The 25,033-nt window shown below is 44.8% G+C and overlaps 1 protein-coding gene across 1 annotated transcript in view; it reads left to right on the forward strand.

The window, feature by feature from the left end:
* Positions 1 to 25,033, forward strand: part of RHOG (ras homolog family member G) — a 1,041,648-nt gene that overhangs the window by 710,827 nt on the left and 305,788 nt on the right. The gene's annotated exons all lie outside the window — the stretch shown is intronic.

The raw sequence follows: 25,033 nt of genomic DNA on the forward strand, positions 1-25,033 counted from the left end.
TAGCACTACCAAGCTCAGCACACAGTAGGAGCTCAATAAATGTTTGCTGACTGAATGACTGAATGATAACCAGAAGGATAGCTGATATTAATTATTGAGAGCCTGCACTAGGCCCAGTTCAAAACATTTCACATGAATTCTAACTCATTTAATACAACAATCATATGATGTAATTACTAGTGTTTTCCCATTTGAGGAAACTGAGGCACAGAGCTATGCCTAGTAAACAGTGGAGACAGAATGTCCGCCCAGTCAGTCTGGCTTTAGAATCTGCAAGCTTAGGCATAATAAGTGAGTGGACAGATGGGTGCCAGCCTACCAACCCTCACAGGGCTGCCGAGAAGGCCAGACGACGCTAAAGTACTGCGTACACATGAAGCCTTCTTGTGACTAAGCCCTGGGAAAGGAAGGAGTTGCAGCTCAGGCCCTGCTTCTCCCTGGGCTTTTGTTTCCCATCTATGCAGTAAGGACTGGACTTGATAATATCAGGGCTTTTAACACTGTCAGTGGTGCCCGTCTGTAGGCCTAGGGTGTTAACAGAGCAAGAGAAAAAAAAAAGGTAGTTGAGCCGAGAGAGACCTATAAACAGTGTGGTTGCTAGGCCATCCTAGCCTGGAGCAGAGGGCAGGCCAGTGGCCAGCAGAGCCAGGAGGGGCCATGCAGCTTCCTCTGAGCACCCGGGTCAGAGCGGGCTGTCATTCACCAGGAGTGAGGGTGAGAGTCAAGGTCCTGGCCAGGCTAATATGATGCAATAATTAAGGACAATAATGATCATTTGAAAGGAACCAGCACTTTACAGTTTGTGTTATTTTCATCTGGGCCTCACGCCAAGCCTGTGATTATTATCGCTGAGAACTAAGACCAAGAGAGGCCTGGGACTCAGTCCAGGGTCGCACAGTGGGGCAGCGTCTAGACCCCACGTAACCTGTTGATTGGCTGATCACTTAAATTGCAGCAAGTCATATTTTAGAAATTGCTGGTTCTTTAAGGAGTGAGCAGGCAGGACCCAGGTGGCATGCCTGGGCTACTAGCAAGTAAGAGAAGTAGCCATTTCTACTCATTAAAAGTTCAGCCATGCGAGCAAAGTGGGCACATGGGGCAGGCCCATCTCCTTGGGGCTCAGGCCGCAGCTGGACCTGGCATCAGCCCAGGCTGCTGTAATTGGGCCCCAGGTGTCCTGCTGAGTCCAAGTACCTCTGGGAGGCTCTCAGGCTCCTGAGGTCCAGCTCATTATGGCCTAATTGTTGGCAAATCACTCAACTGACCTGAGGGACAGAGAGCCATGAGCTCACAGTGAGAAAAGTTTGAGGAGCTACAACTTTTTCCCATGCGGCCCACAACTTTCTCCACAGTGGCCCAAACTTTTCCAGCCCTTTGGGGGGCACAGAGCTTTCTCCAGGTTGCCCAGGCCCAGGTACACCATGGATACGCTGCTGTCACCTCTGGGACTGGCACAACCCTCAGCTGCAGCCTGGCGGTCTGAGGTACAACTGGGCTCCCCAGAGCCTCAACGATGCTCTCAACCTGGCAGGGGGTGCCCTAGCCCTATCCTCTACTCCTCCCAGCCCATCCTGGGACACTAGGTGGGACTTAGCCGCAGCCAGGGCTGAGCATTGCATGCCTGAAGGTGCAGAGATGTCTAGTTGTCAATATGATGATGGGCCCCCAGCCCCACTAAAGTTCACAGAGGCAGTTCACCCACCTGAGCCCATCTTCAGGCATGCAGTGCTCGGCCCTGGCTGTGACTAAGTCCCACCTAGTGTCCCAGGATGGGCTGGGAGGAGTGGAGGATAGGGCTAGGGCAGCCCCTGCCAGGTTGAGAGCATCGTTGAGGCTCTGGGGAGCCCAGTTGTGCCTCAGCAGAAACAGAGAGCTTGCTATGGAAACTCAACTTCAAGATGCATCCCACAACTCCCTTCCAATCAGATGGGGGCCCACAATCTCTCTGAGAGAGAAATTCTCAAATGCTCTCCCCTCTCCCCCTCACAGACCCTTAGGAAAGGCCTGAGTTCAGTGGTCCCAGCTAAGTGTGATGGACATTCATGATGGGACCAGGGCCAGGTGGCTCTGGCCTCCATTTCCTGGTGGGTCTCAACCCCAGGTGGTAGCAGGAGGGAGCTGGGCCTGGGACCTTCTTACGGCCCTGAGTCACTGGTGGCTTCCTGATGACCACTGACTTTCCCAGCCAGTCCCTGCCAGAACCAAACCTGCAGGAGTCGGGGACTCTGGAGGGCAGGAGGCTAAGCATTCAGATGGGGAAGGCCTGAGGAAGTGATCCAAGTTGATCCAAGGTCCCCTGGAGAATATTAAAGGAAGCTCAGAGGAGCCACACACAGCCCCAAATTAAATGTGGGAACCAGCAGAGTGGGGTTTAGAGTCATGCAGTCCAGATTCAATCCCAGCTCTGCTACTTCCTGGCTGTGTGGCCGTGAGCAATACCTTTACCTGTTTCCTCTTCCCGAAAATGGGGATAATCATAGGACTAACCACAAAAATTAGACATAAGGTTTTAGCTAATATTTATAGAGAGTTCATAATGTATGTTAGTAAATGTGCTAAATAAATTATAGGTATCACCTCATTTAATCCTCTGAACACCCCTGCGAGGCTTCACTTGTTTGGAGCTGTGTGTTAACACCCTAGCCTAGTAAGTGCTCAATAAACATGTGCTGAGTGACTGAATCAATGAATGAAGATGTCAGTGCTATTTTTATGCCCATTTTTCAGAAGAGCACTCTGAGGCTCAAAGACAGGAAGCAACTTGCCAGGACCACACAGGGCCAGAACCAGATCCCAGGTCTCTTGCCTTGGGCCCTGACACCAGCATGGCCCCACAGACAGTCCTATGGCCAGAGCAGAGGGGTGCATCAGTGATATCTGAGGATGAGGCGCCTCAAACTACCTACGGACAGGCACGGGCTGCACCTTCCTCAGGCACAGTCCCTCCAGCAAGACATGAGCCCCAGTGGCCTTGGACACATGTGGTGCTTGGGTGCCATCTGGTGGCTCTGAGCAGTGCAGGCCGAACCTGGCCAGACCAAGCAGCCTCAAGCTGCTGAGAAAGGCCAGTCCCATTGCCAGGAGAGGTCAGAGAGCCACCAGTCCACAGATCCTGTGCAGGGCCCCAGCCTAGTCATGGATGGAGAAGGACAGATTTCTCCAAAAGCTTCATTCAAAGACCGAAGAGGCCCCGGAAGCCAATAATTTGTGTATGGGTGGGAGAGGGGCTAGGGTTGTACAGCTGGGTTGCTTCAGTGTCCAACAGCTGCCTGAGGCCTTCCAGCTTTCTGGGGTGCTAAACCCTGAGGGCCTCTCATCTGCCCTTCCCATACAACACACACGCAGGAGCCGCATCATGCTTCTTGCCAGATTTCCCAGTGCCCGCAGCCTGAGGTCGTTGGGTCTGCAGCCTAGTTTCTTAGGGCCAGGATGCCCAGCCTGAAGGCCGATCTAGCGAATAGTTTCCACCTCTCCTTCCTGTACATTAGACCCATAAATAGGTAGGCCCTGACCAAGATCACACAGCAAGGCCCTGGAGGGTGGGCTCCACGCCAAGGCCTTCAGACTCTCAGGCCAGTCGATTCTCAGTAAGGCCTCTTCTTCTCTTAAAATTAAACAGCACAGCAAGTGCTGTAATTCAGTCATGCATTCATTCAACCTGATCCCTGCCCCCATGGACTCAGAATAGAGTGCCCCTTCCCATGTCACAGTCCTGCAGGGGTCTAGGGACTACCACCCACTTGTGCCCAGGCCAAGCATCTTACAGGAAAAAGAGTGTAGGGATCAGAACCACGCTTGATTTCAAGTCCCAAACCTGCCACTTACTAGTGCTGAGCCTTGACTAAGGACAACCTCTCTGAGCCTCAGTTTCTTCATCTGTAACATGGGCTTGATATTCACTACCTTGCACGGGGTTGTGAGGTTTAAGCAAGATATGGCATATAACACCCCAAATGAAGGAACTGGCCAGGGCAGGAGCTGGTGAAATGGGCTTTTCCTTCCCTATAGCCCCTGGCCTGCCAGAGGTGGGGCCAACTGAAGGAGACTAGAGGAGGCTGAAGCCCTCCAGCCACAACTTATAACAGGGACCTGATGCCCAGACTTCCCAAAGTCAGATTCCAGGCTCAGGCAGATCAGGGCAGACTCTTCAGAATCAGGCAGTTGGTGGCCCTCTTCCTCAGGGCCCTGACTTTTCTTCTTTGGGGCTTAAAGAATGGATCCCCAGGTGAGTCTGCTAAGGAGGAGAAGGCGCCTGGTGCAGGGAGGCAACCTGGCTACAGGCAGGGGTCAGGGGCCAGCCTGGCTCCACTCACCACCTCTCACTGAAAGACCTCTAATCAGACCCCTTCCCCCAGCTGAGGCAAGGCCAAGGCCCTGAAGCTTGTCTGGAAGAATTCGCGCCCTAGCTGCATGGGAGATTTGAGAGCTGCCCCACTAAGAAAAGGAAGCCTCCTCATCTGGGCCGGAGGCCTACTTACCTGCCACCTCATGGAAGGTATTTAGTGTTTTGTGCAGCTAACAGAATACCTGAGACTGGGAAATGTATAAAGAAATGTATTTGGCTCACAGTTCTGGGGGCTGGGAAGTCCACAGGCATGATGCCAGCATCTGCTCAGCATCTGGTGAGGGCCTTCCTGCTGTGTCATCCTGCAGTAGAAGTGGAGGGATAAGAGAGCATGAGAGACGAAGGGAAAAGGGACCAAATTCATCATTGTATCAGGAATCCACTCCGTGATCATGGCATTAATCCATTCATGAGGGCAGAGTCTTCATTACGTAATCACCTCTTAAAGGTCCCACCTCCCAACATTGTTTCATTGGAGATAAAGTTGCCAATACATGAACTTTGGGGGACACATGCAAACCAAACCAGAAAGTTTCTTTGGCCCCTTCCCTAGAAGAGCAGCTAAGGTTGGAGAGGCCAGAGGATCCCCCTGAGGGGACAGAGACCCATTTTTAAGACTAGATACAGCAGGATAGGAGGTATTAGCCTGAGTGAGTAAGGTGGGCAAGAGTAGAGGAGACCTGGTCCCATGCCTGCCTCATTTGGAGAAAACAGTCTGCCCCAATGTTCCCAGTACTGAAAGCTCCTCCAGCTCCCAGCAATCAGGGTGAGCTCGGGAGATAGGAGTCAGGGGGCCAGCTCCAGATCTGGTTCTGTTACCAATTGGCTATGAGATTGCTCACTCCAAACCTCAGTTCCCTTGTCTGTAAAGTGAGGTGGTACCACCTACCTCCCAAGTGTTGGAAAAATCAAGCCAATTGGGGAACCTGAAAGACCTTTCTAAACTATAATCACAGAAAATTCACTAGAAACATCACAAGTTTGATGCAGGAAGGCAAAGGCCATGAGAGGCCACCAGTCCAACACCTACCTTCTTTGGAAGAGGAAATAAGAGTCCCTGGCCCAAGGGCACTTGCCAGAATCTATGTCAGATCTCAAGCTTCTTGACTCACTTCCCCTCTCTGCTTCATTTCGGTATGAGGCCTTGTGCACTCAGCTTCCCAAGCCTGGGTGGTTGGGGTAGAGGTAGAAACAGAGTTGCAGGTTAGAAGATCTTAGGAGTCCTGCCCAGAGTCAGAGTGGATTATGCAGCCTGCAGACCAGTGGTTAGCAGAGGAAGGGGCTGACTGAGAGCATCAGCTCTCGACAGAGGGGTGACAGTACATTTTCATATGGCCTGAGGAAAGGCTACCCAACCTCCAGCCTCTGCAGCTGCTGGATGATCCCAGGGTCAAAACAGAAGCCATTGGCAGGGATTCCAGTGCCCCTAGCAGCAGTTGTTGTGCGTTTCACAAGCCCTGAGGACAGACTTCCCTGCCCCACAGCCACTGCCACTGCCAAAGCACAAGCAAAGTGCATGCTCCCCAGCTCCCTGCCTACTGCTGCTGCCACTGAAAGCAACCCTGTGCTCCCCAGTAGCAGGGTGGCAGTGGCACCTCCACCCCAACATACCACCAGGAGCCTAGGGATCACCCTGCCTCTGCCTAACACAACCAGTGCCTACACACACTACTAAGGGGCCTGAGGAGCCAGGCCTGGCTCCACTCCTCCTTCCTAGTGCCTAAGCACTTTGGGTGTGGGAATCACCCAACCCAGTTCATCACCTTTGGCACCCAAACACTTTTCCAGGGGCCTGAGATCAGGCCCATCCAACCTGCCTCTACCACCACAGCTGGCACCCACACACATGTACCCACTATAGGCCTAGCGACTGGCCTACCAAGCCCAATGCAGCCACCAGAAATTATTTAATAAAATCATGTATCAATAATAACTTTGAATAAAAATAGACTAAACTTTGCAAACAAAAGACAAGGACTGGCTGAATGAATTAAAAAACGTGACCCAACTATACGCTCCCTAAAAGAAACTCATCTCGTGTATAAAGACACATATAGACTTAAACTAAAGGGATGAAAAAAATCCATGCAAATGAAAAACAAAAGCAAGCAGGAATAGCTATACTTATAAGAGATAAAACAGACTTTAAGTCAAAAACAACAAAAAGAGATAAAGACAATCATTATATAATGATAAAGGGATCAATTTGGCAAAAGAATATAACAATTCTAAACACACATGCACCCAACATCAGAGCACTCAGATATATAAAGCAAATATTATTAGATGTAAAGAAAGAGGTAGACTACAGTACAATAAGAGTTGGGAACTTCAACACCCATCTCTCAACATTAAACAGATCATCTAGACCAAGCATTCAACCAATGGCCTGCAGGCCACATGCAGCCCAGGATAGCTTTGAATGCAGCTCAACACAAAATCATAAATTTTCTTAAAACATTATTAGCATTTTGCAATTTATTTTAAACTCATCAGCTGTTCATTGGTGTTAGTATATTTTATGTGTGGCTCAAGACAAATCTTTCAATGTGCCTTAGGGAAGCCAAGAAATTGGACACCCCTGATCTAGACAGAAAATTAACAAAGAAACATTGAATTAAAACTGCACATTATACTAAATACACCTAACAAAAATTTACAGAACATTTCATCCAACAGCTACAGAACATATATTCTTCCCATCAGCTTATGGAGCATGCTCCAGGATAAACCATATGTTAGGACACAAAACAAGTCTCCACAAATTTTTAAATATCAAAATCATATGAAGTATCTTCTCAGACCACAATAAAATAAAACCAGAAGTGAATAACAAGAGAAATGTTGGAAACTGCACAACTGTATGGAAATTAAACAACATGTCTCTGAATGACCACTGGATCAAGAAAGAAATTTAAAAGGAAATCAAAAAATTTATTGAAACAAATGAAAATTAACATACCAAAATCTATTAGGATACAGCAAAAGCAGTGCTAAATGGTAGTATATAGCAATAAATGCCTACATCAAAAAAGTAGAAAGAATTCAAATAATCTAACAATGCACCTCAAGGAATGAGAAACGCAAGAGAAAACCAAAACCAAAATTAGTGGAAGAAAAAGTCTACATTGTATGTATCAAACCATTACTATGGACTCCATAAATAGGTACTATTATTACATGCCAATTAAAAAAGAAAATAACCTTTTAAAAATAAAATACCTAGGAATAAATTTAATCATGAGGCAAAAGACAAGGAAAACTACAAAACGCTGATGAAACAAAGAGGACACAAACAAATGGAAAGACAGCCCATGCTCTTAAATCAAAAGAATTGATGTCATTAAGATGACCACACTGGCTGGGCACAGTGGCTCACACCTGTAATCCTAGCATTTTGGGAGGCTGAGGCAGGTGGATCACCTGAGATCAAGAGTTCAAGACCAGCCTGGCCAACATGGTAAAACCCCGTCTCTACTAAAAATACAAAATTAGCCAGGTGTGGTGGCACACACCTGTAATACCAGCTACTCAGGAGGCTGAGGAAGGAGAATCACTTGAACCTGGGAATTGGAGGTTGAAGTGAGCTGAGATCATGCCACTGCACTCCAGCCTGAGCAACAGGAGCGAGACTCCATCTCAAAAAAAAAAAAAAAAAAAAAAAAAAAAAAAAATGATCATACTGCCCAAAGAAATCTACAGATTCGATGCAATCACTATCAAAATAGCAATGTCAGTTTTGACAGAAAAAGAAAAAACAGCCCTAAAATTATACTGGAACCAAAAAAGAGCCTAAATAGCCAAAGTAATCCTGAGCAAAAACAACAAAGCTGAAAGTTTCACACTAGCTGACTTCAGAATATATCACAAAGCTATAGTAACCAAATCAGCATGCTACTAGAATAAAAACAGACACCGAACAATAAAACAGAATAGAGAATTCAGAAATACATGCATGTGTTTACAGCCAATAATTTCCAACAAAAGTGCCAAGAATATACCTTGAAGGACAGTCTTTTGAATAAATAGTGCTGGGAAAGTTGTATATCCATATGTGAAAGAATGAAACTAGACCCTATCTCTCACTATACACAAGAATCAACTCAGGATGGATTAAAGACTTAAATGTAACACCCAAAATTATAAAACCAATAGAAGAAAGCACAAAGCACAGGGAAACACTTTAGGACTTTGGTGTAGGCAAAGATATTATGGCTAAGACCTCAAAAGCATAGGCAACAAAAACAAAACTAGACAAATGGGACTATATTAAACTAAAAAGTTTCTGCGCAGCAAAGGAAACAATCAATAAAGTGAAGAGATGACCTCCTGATTGGGATAAAATATTTACAAACTATTCATCCAACAAAGAACTAATATCCCCTGAATATCCAAGGAATTCAAACAACTCAGCAGTAAGAAAATAAATAATCTCATTTAAAAGTGGGCAAAGACCATCAGTAAACATTAAAAAAAAAAAAAAAAAAGACCTACAAATGGCCCACAGACAGGAAAAAATCCTCAACATTGCTAATCATCCAAGAAATGCAAATTAAAACACAAGAGATCATGTTACACCACTCAGAATGCTATCATAAAAAATGGAAAACACTATGGAGATTTCTCAAAGAACTAAAAATAGGAACACCATTTAGTGTAGCTATCACACTACTGAGTATCTACCCAAAGGAAAAGAAATCAAATCAAAAAAGATACCTGCCCTTGCATGTTTATTGCAGCACTATTCACAAAAGCAAAGCTACAGATTCAACTTAAGTGTCCATCAACGGATGATTGGATGAAGAAAATGTGGTGTGTATATATACACAGCGGAATAGTATTGAGCCATAAAAAATAATGAGATCATGTCTCTTGTGGCAACATGGATGGAACTGAAGGTCAGTAAGTTAAGTAAAATAAGCCAGGCATAGAAAGGCAAATATCACATGTTCTCACTCATACATGAGAGCTAAAAAAGTTGATCTCATGAAAGTAAAGAGTAGAATGATGGTTACCAGAGGCTGGTAAGTATAGGGCAGTGAGATAAAGAAAGGGTGGTTATTGGGTATAAACATACAGTTAGATAGAAGAAATTAGATCTAATATTCCATAGCAAACTAGAGTGGTTATAATTAGCACAATGTATCGTATATATCAAAATTACTAGAAGAAAGAACTTGAAATGTTTCCAACATATGAAAATGATAAATTCTCAAGATAATGGATACCCCAAATACCCTGACTTGATCATTACACATTCTATGCATGTAACAAAATATCATGTGTACCCCATAAATATATACAAATATTATGTATCAATTTAAAAATATATATATTTTTTGAGACAGAGACTCATTCTGTCACCCAGGCTGGAGTGCAGTGACACGATCTTGGCTCACTGCAACCTCTGCCTCCAAAGTTTAAGCAATTCTCCTGCCTCAGCCTCTTGAGTATCTGTAATTACAGATGTGCACCATTACATCCAGCTAATTTTTGTATTTTTAGTAGAGACAGTGTTTCACCATGTTGGCCAGGCTGATCTTGAACTCCTGACCTTAGATGATCTGCCCACCTCAGCCTCCCAAAGTTTTGGGATTACAGGCATGTGCCACCACACCCGGCCTTCAATTAAAAGTTTTTAATTAAAAAATAAAGAATAGATGATGCACCCAAGACAGATTTCAGGGACTTCAAGAAGACAAGAAGACTCCTGTGCCCAAAAAACCTCCCCACCTACTCCATGTGCCAGAATAACCACCACCGTTCCTCCAAGAATCAACTATAGCCATTATCAGGCTTTTGTGCATAAGTGTGGGGAAGCTTCAGATCCCACTGGAGAGCAGGTTTTGACATAAAGAAGAGACAGAGAATATGAGGCCCCTGACCATCTTGATACAGAAAGAAAAATCTGAGGAGGAAAAGTTAGGGCAGGGATGCCTTGGGAGCCAGGAAGGAGAAGCGAAAGAGAGACAGTAGACAAGTGGGCTGCCCCATAGTGCTGGGGTGGGAGTGGGGACTGCTAAGGCGGTTGCAGGCCAGTTAGGCTGCCCAGAGTGTCCTCCACAGTGGGATGCAGTGTGAGTCCCAAACTCAAGATACTCCTCATGCTGCAGCTACTTGGAGTGGGCAAGAGCTATCAGGGAGGGCTTCCTGGAGTTGGTGGGAGCTGAGGTCCTAGAGCAAGCACAAGCAGTATCATGTGAAGCTAAGAGAGGAAAACCAGGTCAGACAGAAGGGTGGGCAGCAGAGTACAAGCAGTTTGGCCTTGCTGGAGAGTAGAGGCCCCTAGGAGGGGTGGCAGATGAGAGCCTCGAATGCCCAGTGAGAGAGCCTGGACTTTATCTGGTGGGCAGTGGGGAGCTTCTGCAGGGTCTTAATAGGGTGACAAGGTCAGGTTTGCTTTCTTGAAAGATCCTTCTGGCAGCAGAGATAGACAGGGGCTGGAGGGAGTGGTGAGTCCTGGCCCAGCATGAGGCCTGGAGATGACCTGAGACAAAGGCCTTAGGAGTTAGACAAGAGAGGAACTTGGCAGTGGGATGGGCAAGACTTGGTGCCCAACCAGATGAGGGCGTGAGGGAGACGGGCAAGCACGGTGGTGTCCTGGAACCTGGCTTGGTACATGGGGTGGACTCACTTGACAGGAGATGGAGAAGAGGAGTTGACAAGCCATGGGACAGTGTGAGCAAGGCTAATGGTGGCCACATTGCCCTTGAGACGTGTGTGCTGCCTCACGTCTCCCCTCCCTGGCTGTTCCTGCCATGGGGTCCTGGTGAGGACCTTTGGTGCCTCCCCTCTGTGCTCTGCAGCCACAACCTTACCGTGGCCCTAGATGTTGCCTCTGTGAAAGGGTCTCCCCGGCTGAGGGGGGAGGCCCATCCTTGCCCTAAAAAGCCCCAGACCCGACAAGGGGCACAGCTGGGATCTCCCAGCATGAAAAAGGCATGAATAGCGTATCTTCAGCCTATACGCTCTCTCTGCAGCCCTCAGCTGGTCTTTCCTCAGGCAAGACTACCCCAGGGAGCCTTTCTGGCTTAGCCCAGCCCACAGGCAGAGCTGAGTTCCCATCCTTCTGAGCTGAACCGTTGGAGTCAAGGATGTTATGACCAGACCACACAGGTGTCCTGAGAGCAGCATCCTTGCTTCCCCCATTGTGACTGTCACATACCCACCTCTACTACAGCCCTCTGCACACTGGCCTGCCAAGGCCAAGGCCACCCTCACTGCCCCTTTCTCTCTCTCTCTCTCTCTCTCTCATTCCTTCACAATCCACATATGGAGGCTGTGGTAGGCAGAGGGATGGCCCCTACAAAGATAGTCCATGTCACATCCCTTGGAGACTGTGAACATGCCCTTACTTAGAAAAAGGTCTTTGCAGATGTAATTAAGGATCTTCAGATCAGATCACCCTCGGTTATGCAGATGACCCCCAAATTCAATGGCAAATGTCCCTATGAGAGATGGAAAAGAGGCCATGGGAAGATGCAGGCAGAGACTGGATGCAATCCAAGGAATGCCAGAGCCACCAGAAGCTGGGAGCAGCCAGGCGCGGATTCTCCCCTAGAGCCTCCGGAAGGAGTGTGACCCTGAAAACACCTTAATGTTGGACTTCCAGCCACCAGAACCATGGGAGAAGGCATTTCTGTTGTTTTAAGCACCCAGTTTGTGACAATTTGTGATGGCAGCCCTAAGTAACTAATACAGAGCCTTAAGAAGAGAAGGTAAACAATTCTTGGAGGTCTGAGTTGGCCTTGGTCTGAGGTGACCAAGTGCTGTGTCCAGTGAGAGCCACCACGATTCTGGGGCAGCAGTGGGGTCCAGGAGGTGAGAAGCCACCTTTGCATGGGTGTCTGTGCCCTAGTCAGGCCCCTGCTGACAGGAGGATCATGGGAGACCTGAAGGGGACCACAGAGCCCAGTGAGAAGGGCACAGGCCAGGCCCAGGGAAGAGGAGAGAGTAGAGTCACAGAGGGTCACCTGAGGCCTCACCCAGCATGAGGGGTCCCTCCTCTTGGCAAACTTCATAGCTGAGCCCAGGGGTGAGCAGTCCCTGGAGTGCTCTACATACTTCTGGGGCCCTCCATCCCTGGTTGCCCGCTGGACCCTTCGGACCACCCTGCTGCCACCTCAGCCACAAAGCTGAAGCATAGCTGTCCGGTGCCCTTGGGGGATCTCCAAGGATCCCGACTTCACACTCTTATTTGGCTCCTGCCCTCCCCAACTTCCAAGACTTCAGAACCAACCTCACCAGCCCCACACCTGCCGGCATCACAGTCCCTACCCCACATGTTGAGCTCAGCCTCAGCCATTATAGGCCCTCCTCCTTTCTGCCTGGGTGTCTGCTTCCAGACCTTCCAGGCCTGGCCCAAATGTCCTCTCCTACATGAAGCCATCAGTGAATCCCATCTGTCCGTCCCCTGGGCGTAGAGCAGAGGTGAGTCAGAGGTGTGAGTAGACAGAGCCAGATTTGGAATTAGATGACCATCCCAGCATTGCCACAGATCTGCTAAGTGACCTTGAACAAGTCACCCAAATTCTCTAACCCTCGATGCCGACTTCTAAAATGGGATGATAGGCCGGGCGCGGTGGCTCAAGCCTGTAATCCCAGCACTTTGGGAGGCCGAGACGGGCAGATCACGAGGTCAGGAGATCGAGACCATCCTGGCTAACACGGTGAAACCCCGTCTCTACTAAAAAATACAAAAAAAAAAAACTAGCTGGGCGAGGTGGCGGGCGCCTGTGGTCCCAGCTACTCGGGAGGCTGAGGCAGGAGAATGGCGTGAACCCGGGAGGCGGAGCTTGCAGTGAGCCAAGGATCCGGCCACTGCACTCCAGCCCCGGCGACAGAGCAAGACTCCGTCTCAAAAAAAAAAAAAAAAAAAAAAAAGGGATGATAACATCCTCACTTCAACAGGTTCTCTCAAGCGTCATCCTCCTTCTTCCAGCTCCTTGCCTTCTACCACAAACATCATAGAAGTACCACTGATCCTTCAAAAATCCCCACATAGTAAGTGCTCAAAGTTGCATTTCCTTGGAACTCTTGGCTCCTCATTTCTGATATTTAGAACCCACCTGCTGGATTAACTGAGATCCCACAGTCCACTCCCTGATCCTGCTTTGGGCAGAGCTGCCCCCGAAGTGGGCTGCAGGTTTGGGGTCTGAGGTGTGAATTCTCCATCTTTGTTGAATCTTCAGCTCCAAAGCAGAGACCTTAGGCAGCACAGACCAGTAGGAAGGGCCTGGCCTGGCTGTTGGGAGATCAAGCTCCAGGCTGGTCCTGTGGAGTTCCTAGGAGACTGAGTTAGGCGGCCAGCTCTTGTGCAACGGCATTGCCCATTGGTTGAGGTGGAGCCTGTGTTCCCCTGGGGAAAAGTAGGGGTGCACTTAACCACAGTTAGGGAGTCCCATTGGTTCTCTGTGTTCCTGCTTGATGTTGCTAGGGTGAGTATCAGCTCTGGAGGTCAGCCCAGGAGAGAAGTGAGGGCCCCTAGGGTGGAGGCTCTTACTAGGCAGGTGATGGCAGGAGTAGGGGATAAGCAGGGAAAGCCCAAAGAAAGAGGGTGACTCACACCCCAAGCTGGTCAGCCTCTTTCTCTGGACAGTCCCGCCACTATCCCCAGTCCACACCAGGGTCCCTTCCTCCCCAATTCCTGGTCTTCTCAGGAGAAAATCTTTTCCTAAGCCTAACCTCTAGCCCTCCTTTTTGAACCTGAGCCATCCACAGTGAAAAATGAGCAGGAATGTGAGTTCATCCGCTCACTTCGACTCTCCTATCTTGTTTCTTTCTATAATTTGTTTATGGGACTTACCCAAGCCCAGGTACCTCCCTTGAGGTGAGGTGACAGTGAGAGGGGACTTGGCTTTGGAGTTCTAATCCCATCCCCACCAATTCTCAGCTTGATGTCATTGAGCTCTTTGTACTGCACTTGCCCTGGCTGACTTGAATGTTGATTCTCAAATTAGAGATCTCCTCCTCTGAAGACTGCCTTGTCTCTGGAGACTGAATTAGAGACCTCCTCTGGTCTCCCACTGCACTCTAGTTCTTCTCCACTGGACTCTAAGTAACTTGGGCACAGAAACCACATCTAGTGCACCCATTAAGCCCCAGTGCCTTAACAGACTGCCTGGTACATAGCAAATGTCAAAAACGATGGTGAATGAACAAATAAATGGAAGAATAAAAGATGACCTCATGTGCCTGATGCTCAGTTCTAATGCCTGCCTAATGATAGAGGGGTTGGGGCTGCTGAATGAGGGGGAAATTGTAGTGGTGAAAGTACTTCACAGGGCCCAGAAATGGTAGGCCCTCAAAAAAATGTTACTTCTCCTCTGCTCCTTCCTACCAAAACAACCCCAAGAAGCTCTTGGGGACAGACCTAGAACCAAGGAGATGACACCACACGAAGAGAGATTCAGCCCTCAGTGAGGAAAGACATCTGGTTAAAGTCACCCACCCACAGAACTGATGGCCTCAACACACTCATCTCTAGAGACATGCAAGCTGAGGGAGCTCATATCCAGGCAGGAGCTGAGCAAGGTGACCTTTACAGACCTCTGCTGTACGTGGCTGTGAATATGTTGCTGTTCTTGGTTCCTGTGAATTAATGATTCTGGATGTTCTACATTGTCCTAGAGGCCCCAAAAAGGATGGGAAGAGGAGCCCATCTGCCCTGGTGCTGAGTATGTAGGGATCGTGGCTACCACCACCTTCAGCTAGTAGCAGATTGGCAGTTCCTCTCTTTCTTAAATTCCTTGTGTGCAGACAAAAATAAAATCTTCTTCCTCTGATGGCCTATGTTTCTGAGATCCTAACCCTTCATCATCTGAGTTTTTAATAAGTCAGTGAGGCAAATGACAAGCAAGAGTCGGGTATGAGCAGTGAGGACAGAAACAATATTTTTGTTATGGGATTCAGTCTGTGGTAGAACCACTTCTCCAGAAGATGGTGTGTTTATGGAGTGTGTGTCTCCGAGTATTTTAGTGAGTGTGTATATGGTATTTTCATACATACTGTAAAGAAATACCTTTTACACACAGAGTGATTTGAGATGAGCTAGGTGGAGCATGACTCAAAATATTACCAGTATTATGGATTTATTCTTTGGGTTAAGGTATTTAATTGCCTGGTTGAAATGCAAATCACCCCATCGGAGTCTATGCTGATAAATTTGTAATTCTTTATGAAACAGACAAATCTCCAGAAGGATATAATTTTTCAAATTTACTTAAGAAAAGATTAAAAACCTCAGTAGATTAATTACCAAGAAAGAAATCAAAAAGCACTGATAAATAATTATTACCTGAAAAACACCCAGACCCAGGTTTTATAAGTTTTTCCCAAATTTTCAAAAGATGAAAAATTTCTGTGCTATAAAAAGCTATCCTAGAACATGATATTTTATTAGTAAATTGAGTGAATTCATTATGAAACTAGCATAACTGCTCTTCCAAAACTTTGTAACAATAGTTCCAAAAGAGGCCAGGCACAGTGGCTCACGCCTATAATACCAGCACTTTGGGAGGCCAAGGTGGGTGGATCACTTGAGCCCAGGAGTTTGAAACCAGCCTGGGCAACATGGCAAAACCTCCTCTCTACAAAAAATACAAAAGTTAGCAGGGGGTGTGGTGTGCACCTGTAGTCCCAGTTCCTCAGGAGGCTGAGGTGGGAGGCTCTATTGAGCCCAGGAGATTGAGGCTGCAATCTAGCCTGGGTGACAGACCAAGACCTTGTCTCAAAAAATAATTTAAAAAAAAATTTTTTTAAATAACAGATGCTGGCAAGCTTCTGCAGAAAAGGGAACACTTATATACTGCTGGTGGGAATGTAAATTAGTTCAGCCACTGTGGAAAGCAGTTTGGAGATTTTTCAAAGAACTTACAACTACCATTTAGTCCAGCAACCCCATTATTGGGTATATACCCAAATGAATAAAAATTTGTTCTACCATAAACATACATACACATATATGTTCATTGCTGCATGATTCACAATAGTAAAGACATGGAATCAACCTAGATGCCCATCAACATTATACTGGATAAAGAAAACGTGGTGAGGGTGGCACCAAGATGGCCGAATAGGAAAAGCTCCAGCCTTCAGCTCCCAGCGTGAGCAACACAGAAGACGGGTGATTTCTGCATTTCCAACTGAGGTACCAGGTTCATCTCACTGGGGCATATCGGACCGTGGGTGCAGGACAGTGGGTGTAGCCCAACAAGCGAGAGCCAAAGCAGGGCGAGGCATCGCCTCACCCAGGAAGCGCAAGGGGGAAGGGAATTCCCTTTCCTAGCCAAGGGAAACCATGACACACAACACCTGGAAAATCAGGTCACTCCCACCCTAATACTGTGCTTTACCAAGGGTCTTAACAAATGGCACACCAGGAGATTATATCCCGCACCTGGCTTGGAGGGTACCACGCCCATTGAGCCTCCCTCATTGCTATCACAGCAGTCTGAGATCTAACTGCAAGGCCACAGAGAGGCTGGGGGAGGGGCGCCCGCCATTGCTGAGGCTTAAGTAGGTGAACAAAGTGGTGGGAAGCCCACTGCAGGTGGAGCCCACTGCAGCTCAAGGAGGCCTGCCTGCCTTGTAGACTCCACCTCTGGGGACAGGGCATAGCCAAACAAGAGGCAGCAGAAACCTCTGCAGATGTAAATGTCCCTGTCTGACAGCTTTGAAGAGAGTATATTTCTCCTAGCACGGAGTTTGAGATCTGAGAACAGACAGACTGCCTGCTCAAGTGGGTCCCTGACCCCCGAGTAGCCTAACTAGGAGACATCCCACACTAGGGGCAGACTGACACCTCACACCTCACACGGCCAGGTACACCTCTGAGACGAAGCTTCCAGAGGAATGATCAGACAGAACATTTGCTGTTCAGCAATATTCACTCTTCTGCAACCTCCACTGCTGATATGCAGGCAAACAGGTTCGGAGTGGACCTCCAGCAAACTCCAACAGACCTGCAGCTGAGGGTTCTGACTGTTAGAAGGAAAACTAACAAACAGAAAGGACATCCACACCAAAACCCCATCTGTACGTCACCATCATCAAAGACCAAAGGTAGATAAAACCACAAAGATGGGGAAAAAGCAGTGCAGAAAAGCTGAAAATTCTAAAAATCAGAGTGCTTCTCCCCCTCCAAAGGAACATAGCTCCTCACCAGCAATGGAACAAAGCTGGACAGAGAATGACTTTGATGAGTTGAGAGAAGAAGGCTTCTCCAAGCTAAAGGGGGAAATACGAACCCAGCACAAAGAAACTAAAAACCTTAAAAAAGATTTGACAAATGGCTAACTAGAATAACCAATGTAGAGAAGTCCTTAAATGACCTGATAGAGATGAAAACCATGACACAAGAAATACATGACAAATGCACAAGCTTCAGTAACTGACCCGATCAACTGGAAGAAAGGGTATCAGTGATTGAAGATCAAATGAATGAAATGAAGCGAGAAGAGAAGTTTAGAGAAAAAAAGAGTACAAAGAAATGAACAAAACCTCCAAGAAATACGGGACTATGTGAAAAGACCAAATTTACATCTGATTGTTGTACCTGAAAGTGACGTGGAGAATGAAACCAAGTTGGAAAACCCTCTGCAGGATATTATCCAGGAGAACTTCCCCAACCTAGCAAGGCAGGCCAACATTCAAATTCAGGAAATACAGAGAACGCCACAAAGATACTCCTAGAGAAGAGCAACTCCATGACACATAATTGTTAGATTCACCAAAGTTGAAATCAAGGAAAAAACGTTAAGGGCAGCCAGAGAGAAAGCTCGGGTTACCCACAAAGGGAAGCCCATCAGACTAACAGCAGATCTCTCGGCAGAAACTCTATAAGCCAGAAGAGAGTGGGGGCCAATATTCAACATTCTTAAAGAAAAGAATTTCAACTCAGAATTTCATATCCAGCCAAACCAAGTTTCATAAGTGAAGGAGAAATAAAATCCTTTACAGACAAGTAAATGCTTAGAGATTTTGTCACCACCAGGCCTGCTCTACAAAAGCTCCTGAAGAAAGCACTGAACATGGAAAGGAACAACCAGTACCAGCCACTGCAAAAACATGCCAAAATGTAAAGACCATTGATGCTAGGAAGAAGCTGCATCAACTAATGAGCAAAATAACCAGCTAACATCATAATGACAGGATCAAGTTCACACATAACAATATTAACCTTAAATGTAAATGGGCTAAATGCTCCAATTAAAAGACACAGACTGGCAAATTGGATAAAGAGTCAAGACTCCTCAGTTTGCTGTATTCAGGAGACCCATCTCATGTGCAGAGACACACATAGGCTCAAAATAAAGGGATGGAGGAAGATCTACCAAGCAAATGGAGAAAAAAAAAATGCAGGGGTTGCAATCCTAGTCTCTGATAAAACAGACTTTAAACCGACAAATATCAAAAGAGACAAGAAGGTCATTACATTATGGTAAAGGGATCAATTAAACAAGAAGAGCTAACTATCCTAAATATATATGCACCCAATACAGGAGCACCCAGATTCATAAAGCAAGTCCTTAGAGACTTACAAAGAGACTTAGACTTCCACACAGTAATTATGGGAGACATTAACACCCCACTGTCAACATTAGACAGATCAACAAGACAGAAAGTTAACAAGGATATCCAGGAATTGAACTCAACTCTGCACCAAGCAGACCTAATAGACATCTACAGAACTCTCCACCCCAAATCAACGGAATATACATTCTTCTCAGCACCACATTGCACTTATTACAAAATTGACCACATAGTTGGAAATAAAGCACTCCTCAGCAAATGTACAAGAACAGAAATTATAACAAACTCTCTCTCAGACCACAACGCAATCAAACTAGAACTCAGGATTAAGAAACTCAATCAAAACGCTCAACTATATGGAAACTGAACAACCTGCTCCTGAATGATTACTGGGTCCATAACAAAACGAAGGCAGAAATAAAGATGTTCTTTGAAACCAATGAGAACAAAGATACAACATACCAGAATCTCTGGGACACATTTAAAGCAATGTGTAGACGGAAATTTATAGCACTAAATGCCCACAAGAGAAAGCAGGAAAGATCTAAAATTGACACCCTAACATCACAATTAAAAGAACTAGAGAAGCAAGAGCAAACACATTCAAAAGCTAGCAGAAGGCAAGAAATAACTAAGATCAGAGCAGAACTGAAGGAGATAGAGACACAAAAAACCCTTCAAAAAATCAATGAATCCAGGAGCTGGTTTTTTTAAAAGATCAACAAAACTGATAAATCACTAGCAATACTAATAAAGAAGAGAAGAGAGAAGAATCAAATAGATGCAATAAAAATGATAAAGGGGATATCACCACCGACCCCACAGAAATACAAACTACCATCAGAGAATACTATAAACACCTCTATGCAAATAAACTAGAAAACCTAGAAGAAATGGATAAATTCCTGGACACATACACTCTCCCAAGACTAAACCAGGAAGAAGTTGAATCCCTGAATAGACCAATAGCAGGCTCTGAAATTGAGGCAATAATTAATAACCTACCAACCAAAAAAAAGTCCCAGACCAGACGAATTCACAGCCGAATTCCACCAGAGGTACAAGGAGGAGATGGTACCATTCCTTCCGAAATTATTCCAATCAATAGAAAAAGAGGGAATCCTCCCTAACTCATTTTATGAGGCCAACATCATCCTGATACCAAAGCCTGGCAGAGACACAACAAAAAGGGAATTTTAGACCAATATCCCTGATGAACATTGATGCAAAAATCCTCAATAAAATACTGGCAAATCGAATCCAGCAGCACATCAAAAAGCTTATCCACCATGATCAAGTGGGCTTCATCCCTGGGATGCAAGGTTGGTTCAACATACGCAAATCAATAAACGTAATCCAACATATAAACAGAACCAAAGATAAAAACCACATAATTATCTCAATAGATGCAGAAAAGGCCTTTGACAAAATTCAACAGCCCTTCATGCCAAAAATTCTCAATAAATTCAGTATTGATGGAACGTATCTCAAAATAATAAGAGCTATTTATGACAAACCCACAGCCAATATCATACTGAATGGGCAAAAACTGGAAGCGTTCCCCTTGAAAACTGGCACAAGACAGGGATGCCCTCTCTCACCACTCCTATTCAACATAGTGTTGGAAGTTCTGGCCAGGGAAATCAGGCAAGAGAAAGAAATAAAGGGTATTCAGTTAGGAAAAGAGGAAGTCAAATTCCCTGTTTGCAGATGACATGATTGTACATTTGGAAAACCCTATCATCTCAGCCCAAAATCTCCATAAGCTGATAAGCAACTTCAGCAAAGTCTCAGGATACAAAATCGATGTGCAAAAATCACAATCATTCTTACATACCAATAACAGACAAACAGAGAGCCAAATCATGAGTGAACTCTCATTCACAATTGCTTCAAAGAGAAAAAAAATACCTAGGAATCCAACTTACAAGGGATGTAAAGGACCTCTTCAAGGAGAACTACAAACCATTGCTCAACAAAATAAAAGAAGACACAAACAAATGGAAGAACATTCCATGCTCATGGATAGGAAGAATCAATATCTTGAAAATGGCCATACCTCCCAAGGTAATTTATAGATTCAATGCCATCTCCATTAAGCTACCAATGACTTTCTTCACAGAATTGGGGAAAAAACTACTTTAAAGTTCATATGGAACCAAAAAAGAGCCCATATTGCCAAGACAATCCTAAGCCAAAAGAACAAAACTGGAGGCATCACTCTACCTGACTTCAAACTGTACTACAAGGCTACAGTAACCAAAACAGCATGGTACTGGTACCGAAACAGACATATAGACCAACGGAACAGAACAGAGAACTCAGAAATAATACCACACATCTACAACCATCTGATCTTTGACAAACCTGACAAAAACAAGAAATGGGGAAAGGATTTCCTATTTAATAAATGGTGCCAAGAAAACTGGCTAGCCATAAGCAGAAAGCTGAAACTAGATCCCTTCCTTACACCTTACACAAAAATTAATTCAAGATGGATTAGAGACTTAAATGTTAGACCTAAAACCATAAAAACCCTAGAAGAAAACCTAGGCAATAACATTCAGGACACAGGCATGTGCAAGGACTTCATGACTGAAACACCAAAAGCAATGGCAACAGAAGCCAAAATTGACAAATGGGATCTAATTAAACTAAAAAGCTTCTGCACAGCAAAAGAAACTACTATCAGAGTGAACAGGCAACCTACGGAATGGGAGAAAATTTTTGCAATCTAGTCATCTGACAAAGGGCTAATATCCAGAACCTACAAAGAACTCAAACAAATTTATAAGAAAAAAACAAACAACCCCATCAAAAAGTGGGCAAAGGATATGAACAGACACTTCTCAAGAGAAGACATTTATGCAGCCAACAGACACATGAAAAACTGCTCACCATCACTAGCCATCAGAGAAATGCAAATCAAAACCACAATGAGATACCATCTCACACCAGTTAGAATGGCCATCATTAAAAAGTCAGGAAACAACAGGATGTGGAGAAATAGGAACACTTTTACACTGTTGGTAGGACTGTAAACTAGTTCAACCATTTGTGGAAGACAGTGTGGCGATTCCTTAAGGATCTAGAACTAGAAATACCATTTGACCCAGCCATCCCATTACTGGATATATACCCAAAGGATTATAAATCATGCTGCTATAAAGACACATGCACACGTATGTTTACTGCAGCACTATTCACAATAGTAAAGACTTGGAACCAACCCAAATGTCCATCAATGACAGACTGGATAAAGAAAATGTGGCACATATACACCATGGAATACTATGCAGCCATAAAAAAGCATGAGTTCATGTCCTTTGTAGGGACATGGATGCAGCTGGAAACCATCATTCTCAGCAAACTATGGCAAGAACAGAAAAGCAAACACCACATGTTCTCACTCATAGGTGGGAACTGAACAATGAGAACACTTGGACACAGGAAGGGGAACATCACACACTGGGGCCTGTTGTGGGGTGGGGGGAGGAGGGAGGGATAGCATTAGGAGATATACCTAATGTAAATGACGAGTTAATGGGTGCAGCACACCAACATGGCACATGCATACATATGTAATAACAAACCTGCACATTGTGCACATGTATCCTAGAACATAAAGTATAATAAAGAAAAGTCAAAAAGAAATTTAAAAATCAAGAACAATACAATTTAAAAAATACAAAATTTAAAATACAGTATAACAACTATTTACATAGCATTTACATTGTACCAGGTGTTACAAGTAATCTGGAGACAATTTAAAATATATGGGAGGATGTGCATAGATTATATGTAAACTCCATGTAATTTGTAAACTTTTTTAGTGACACAGATGATTGTACATATTTATGGGGTACATGGTGATGTTTTGATACATACAATGTACAGTGATTAGATTAGAGTAATTAGAAATATCCATCATCTCAAATACATCATTTCTTTGTCCTGAGAACATTTACTATCCTAGCTATTTGAAACTATATATTGTTAACTGTAGTCATCCTACAGTGTATAGAACACTAGAACTTATCCCTACTATCTAGCTATCATGTTGTATCCTTTAATAAATCCCTCCCTATCCTTCATTTTCCCCTACCTTCCCCAGCCTCAAGTCCTCAATGCTACTTTTTACTTCTACAAGACCAAGACCAACTATTTTTTAGCTTGTGCATATGAGTAAGAACATGCAGTATTTAACTTTCTGTTCCTGGCTTATTTCACTTAACATAATGTGCTCCACTTCTACTCATATTGCTGTGAATGACAAGATTGCATTCCTTTTTATAGCTGAATAACATTCCATTGTGTATATGTGCCATTCATCTGTTGTTAGACACCTAGGTTGATTCCATATTTTGGCTATTGTGAATAGTGCTGCAATAAACACGGTAAAATAGATGTCTCTTCAATATATTGATTTCCTTTCCTTTAGATAAATGCTCGGTAGTGGATTACTGGATCATATAGTAGTTCTAGTTGTAGTTTTTTGGGTTTGTTTTTTGCTTGCTTTTAGATAGGATCTCACTCCGTTACCCAAGCTAGAGAGCAGTGGCATGATCATAGCTCACTGAAGCCTCAACCTCCTGGGCTCAAGCAATCTTCCCGCCTCAGCCTCCTGAGTAGTCAGGGTGACAGGTGCACACCACCAGGTTCAGATTTTTTTTTTTACGTTTTGTAGAGGTGGGGTCTTGCTATGTTGCCCAGGCTGGTCTCAAACTCCTGGATTCAAGTGATCCACCCATCTCAGCCTCCCAAAGTGCCTGGGATTATAGGCATAAGGCACAGTACCTAGGTATATTTGTAGTTTTTGAGGAACTTCCATACTGTTCTCCATAGTGGCTTATTAATAGTTTATAGTATTATTCATAGTTTACAGCTCCAACAACAGTGTATATGAGTTCCCTTTTCTTTGCATCCTCTCCAGCACTTTTTTTTTTTTTTTTTTTTTTTTTTTTTTTGTCTTTTTGATAATAGCCATCCTAACTGGGGTGAGATCCTACCTCATTGTGGTTTTGATTTGTATTTCCTAATGATTAGGGATGTTGAGCATTTTTTCATATTTGCCCTTTTATGTCTTCTTTTGAGAAATTTCTGTTCAGATCATTTGCTCATTTTTAATCCATTGCTTTGTGGGGGGTTGATATTGAAATATTTGAGTTCCTAATATATTCTGGATATTAATCCTCTGTCAGATAGCTAGCAAATATTTTCTCCCCTTCTGTAGGTTGTCTTTTCACTCTGTTGATTATTTGCTTTGCTGTGCAGAAGCTTTTTAATTTGATATAATCCCATTTGCTTATTTTTGTTTTCTGTGCCTGTGCTTTTGAGGTTATTCATAGTCTTTTCCCAGACCAATGTCTAAATCATTTCTCTGATCTATATTTTCTCTAGTAGTTTTATAGTTTTGGGTCCTACATTCAGGTTTTTAATCCATCTTGACTTGATTTTTGTATAGGATGAGAGGTAGGGCATCTAGTTTCATTCTTCTGCATATGTATATCCAGTTTTCCCAGCACCATTTTATATAAGGGACTTGAGCATCTGCAGATTTTGGTATCCACAGCAGGTCCTGGAATTAATCTACCACAGATACGAAGGGACAACTAAAGTTGTCTCTTAGGGTTTCTGTGAGTATTAAAGAGATACCACATGGAAAACACTTGGAACCATGTCTGTCATGTAGCAAGTACTCAATAAATGCTAACTCTTCATACTGCTGCTGAGATTAAGAATGCTTGAAGTGACCAGGCGCAATGGCTCATGCCTGGGAGGCTGAGGCAAGAGGGTTGCTTGAGCCCAGGAGTTCAAAAACAGCCTGGGCAAAAAGCGAGACCCTATCTCTTTAAAAAAAATAAAAAATAAAATAATAAATAAAAAAAAAAGCTTGAAGCCTGTTGAATGCTGCCTTGTTTGTGGAGTATCAGGTATGTAGAAGAAGAGTCCTGGCCAAAGCTTTGAAACGACTGCTGTAAGATCCCAATTAAATGTTCAGCCTCCTACTGTCTTCTTCCTTTCCTCATGCACCTACTCAACAAGCAATTCTCAAGCCTGTCCTGCGCCTCTATGGTGGCTCTGTGCTTGAAGCTCCAGTGAACCCACCAGAAGCTTGCTATTATCCCTGCCCTCCTGGAACTTACATTCTGAAAG

This window comes from Macaca thibetana, chromosome 14, assembly GCF_024542745.1.
Source record: "Macaca thibetana thibetana isolate TM-01 chromosome 14, ASM2454274v1, whole genome shotgun sequence".
Taxonomy (NCBI): domain Eukaryota; kingdom Metazoa; phylum Chordata; class Mammalia; order Primates; family Cercopithecidae; genus Macaca; species Macaca thibetana.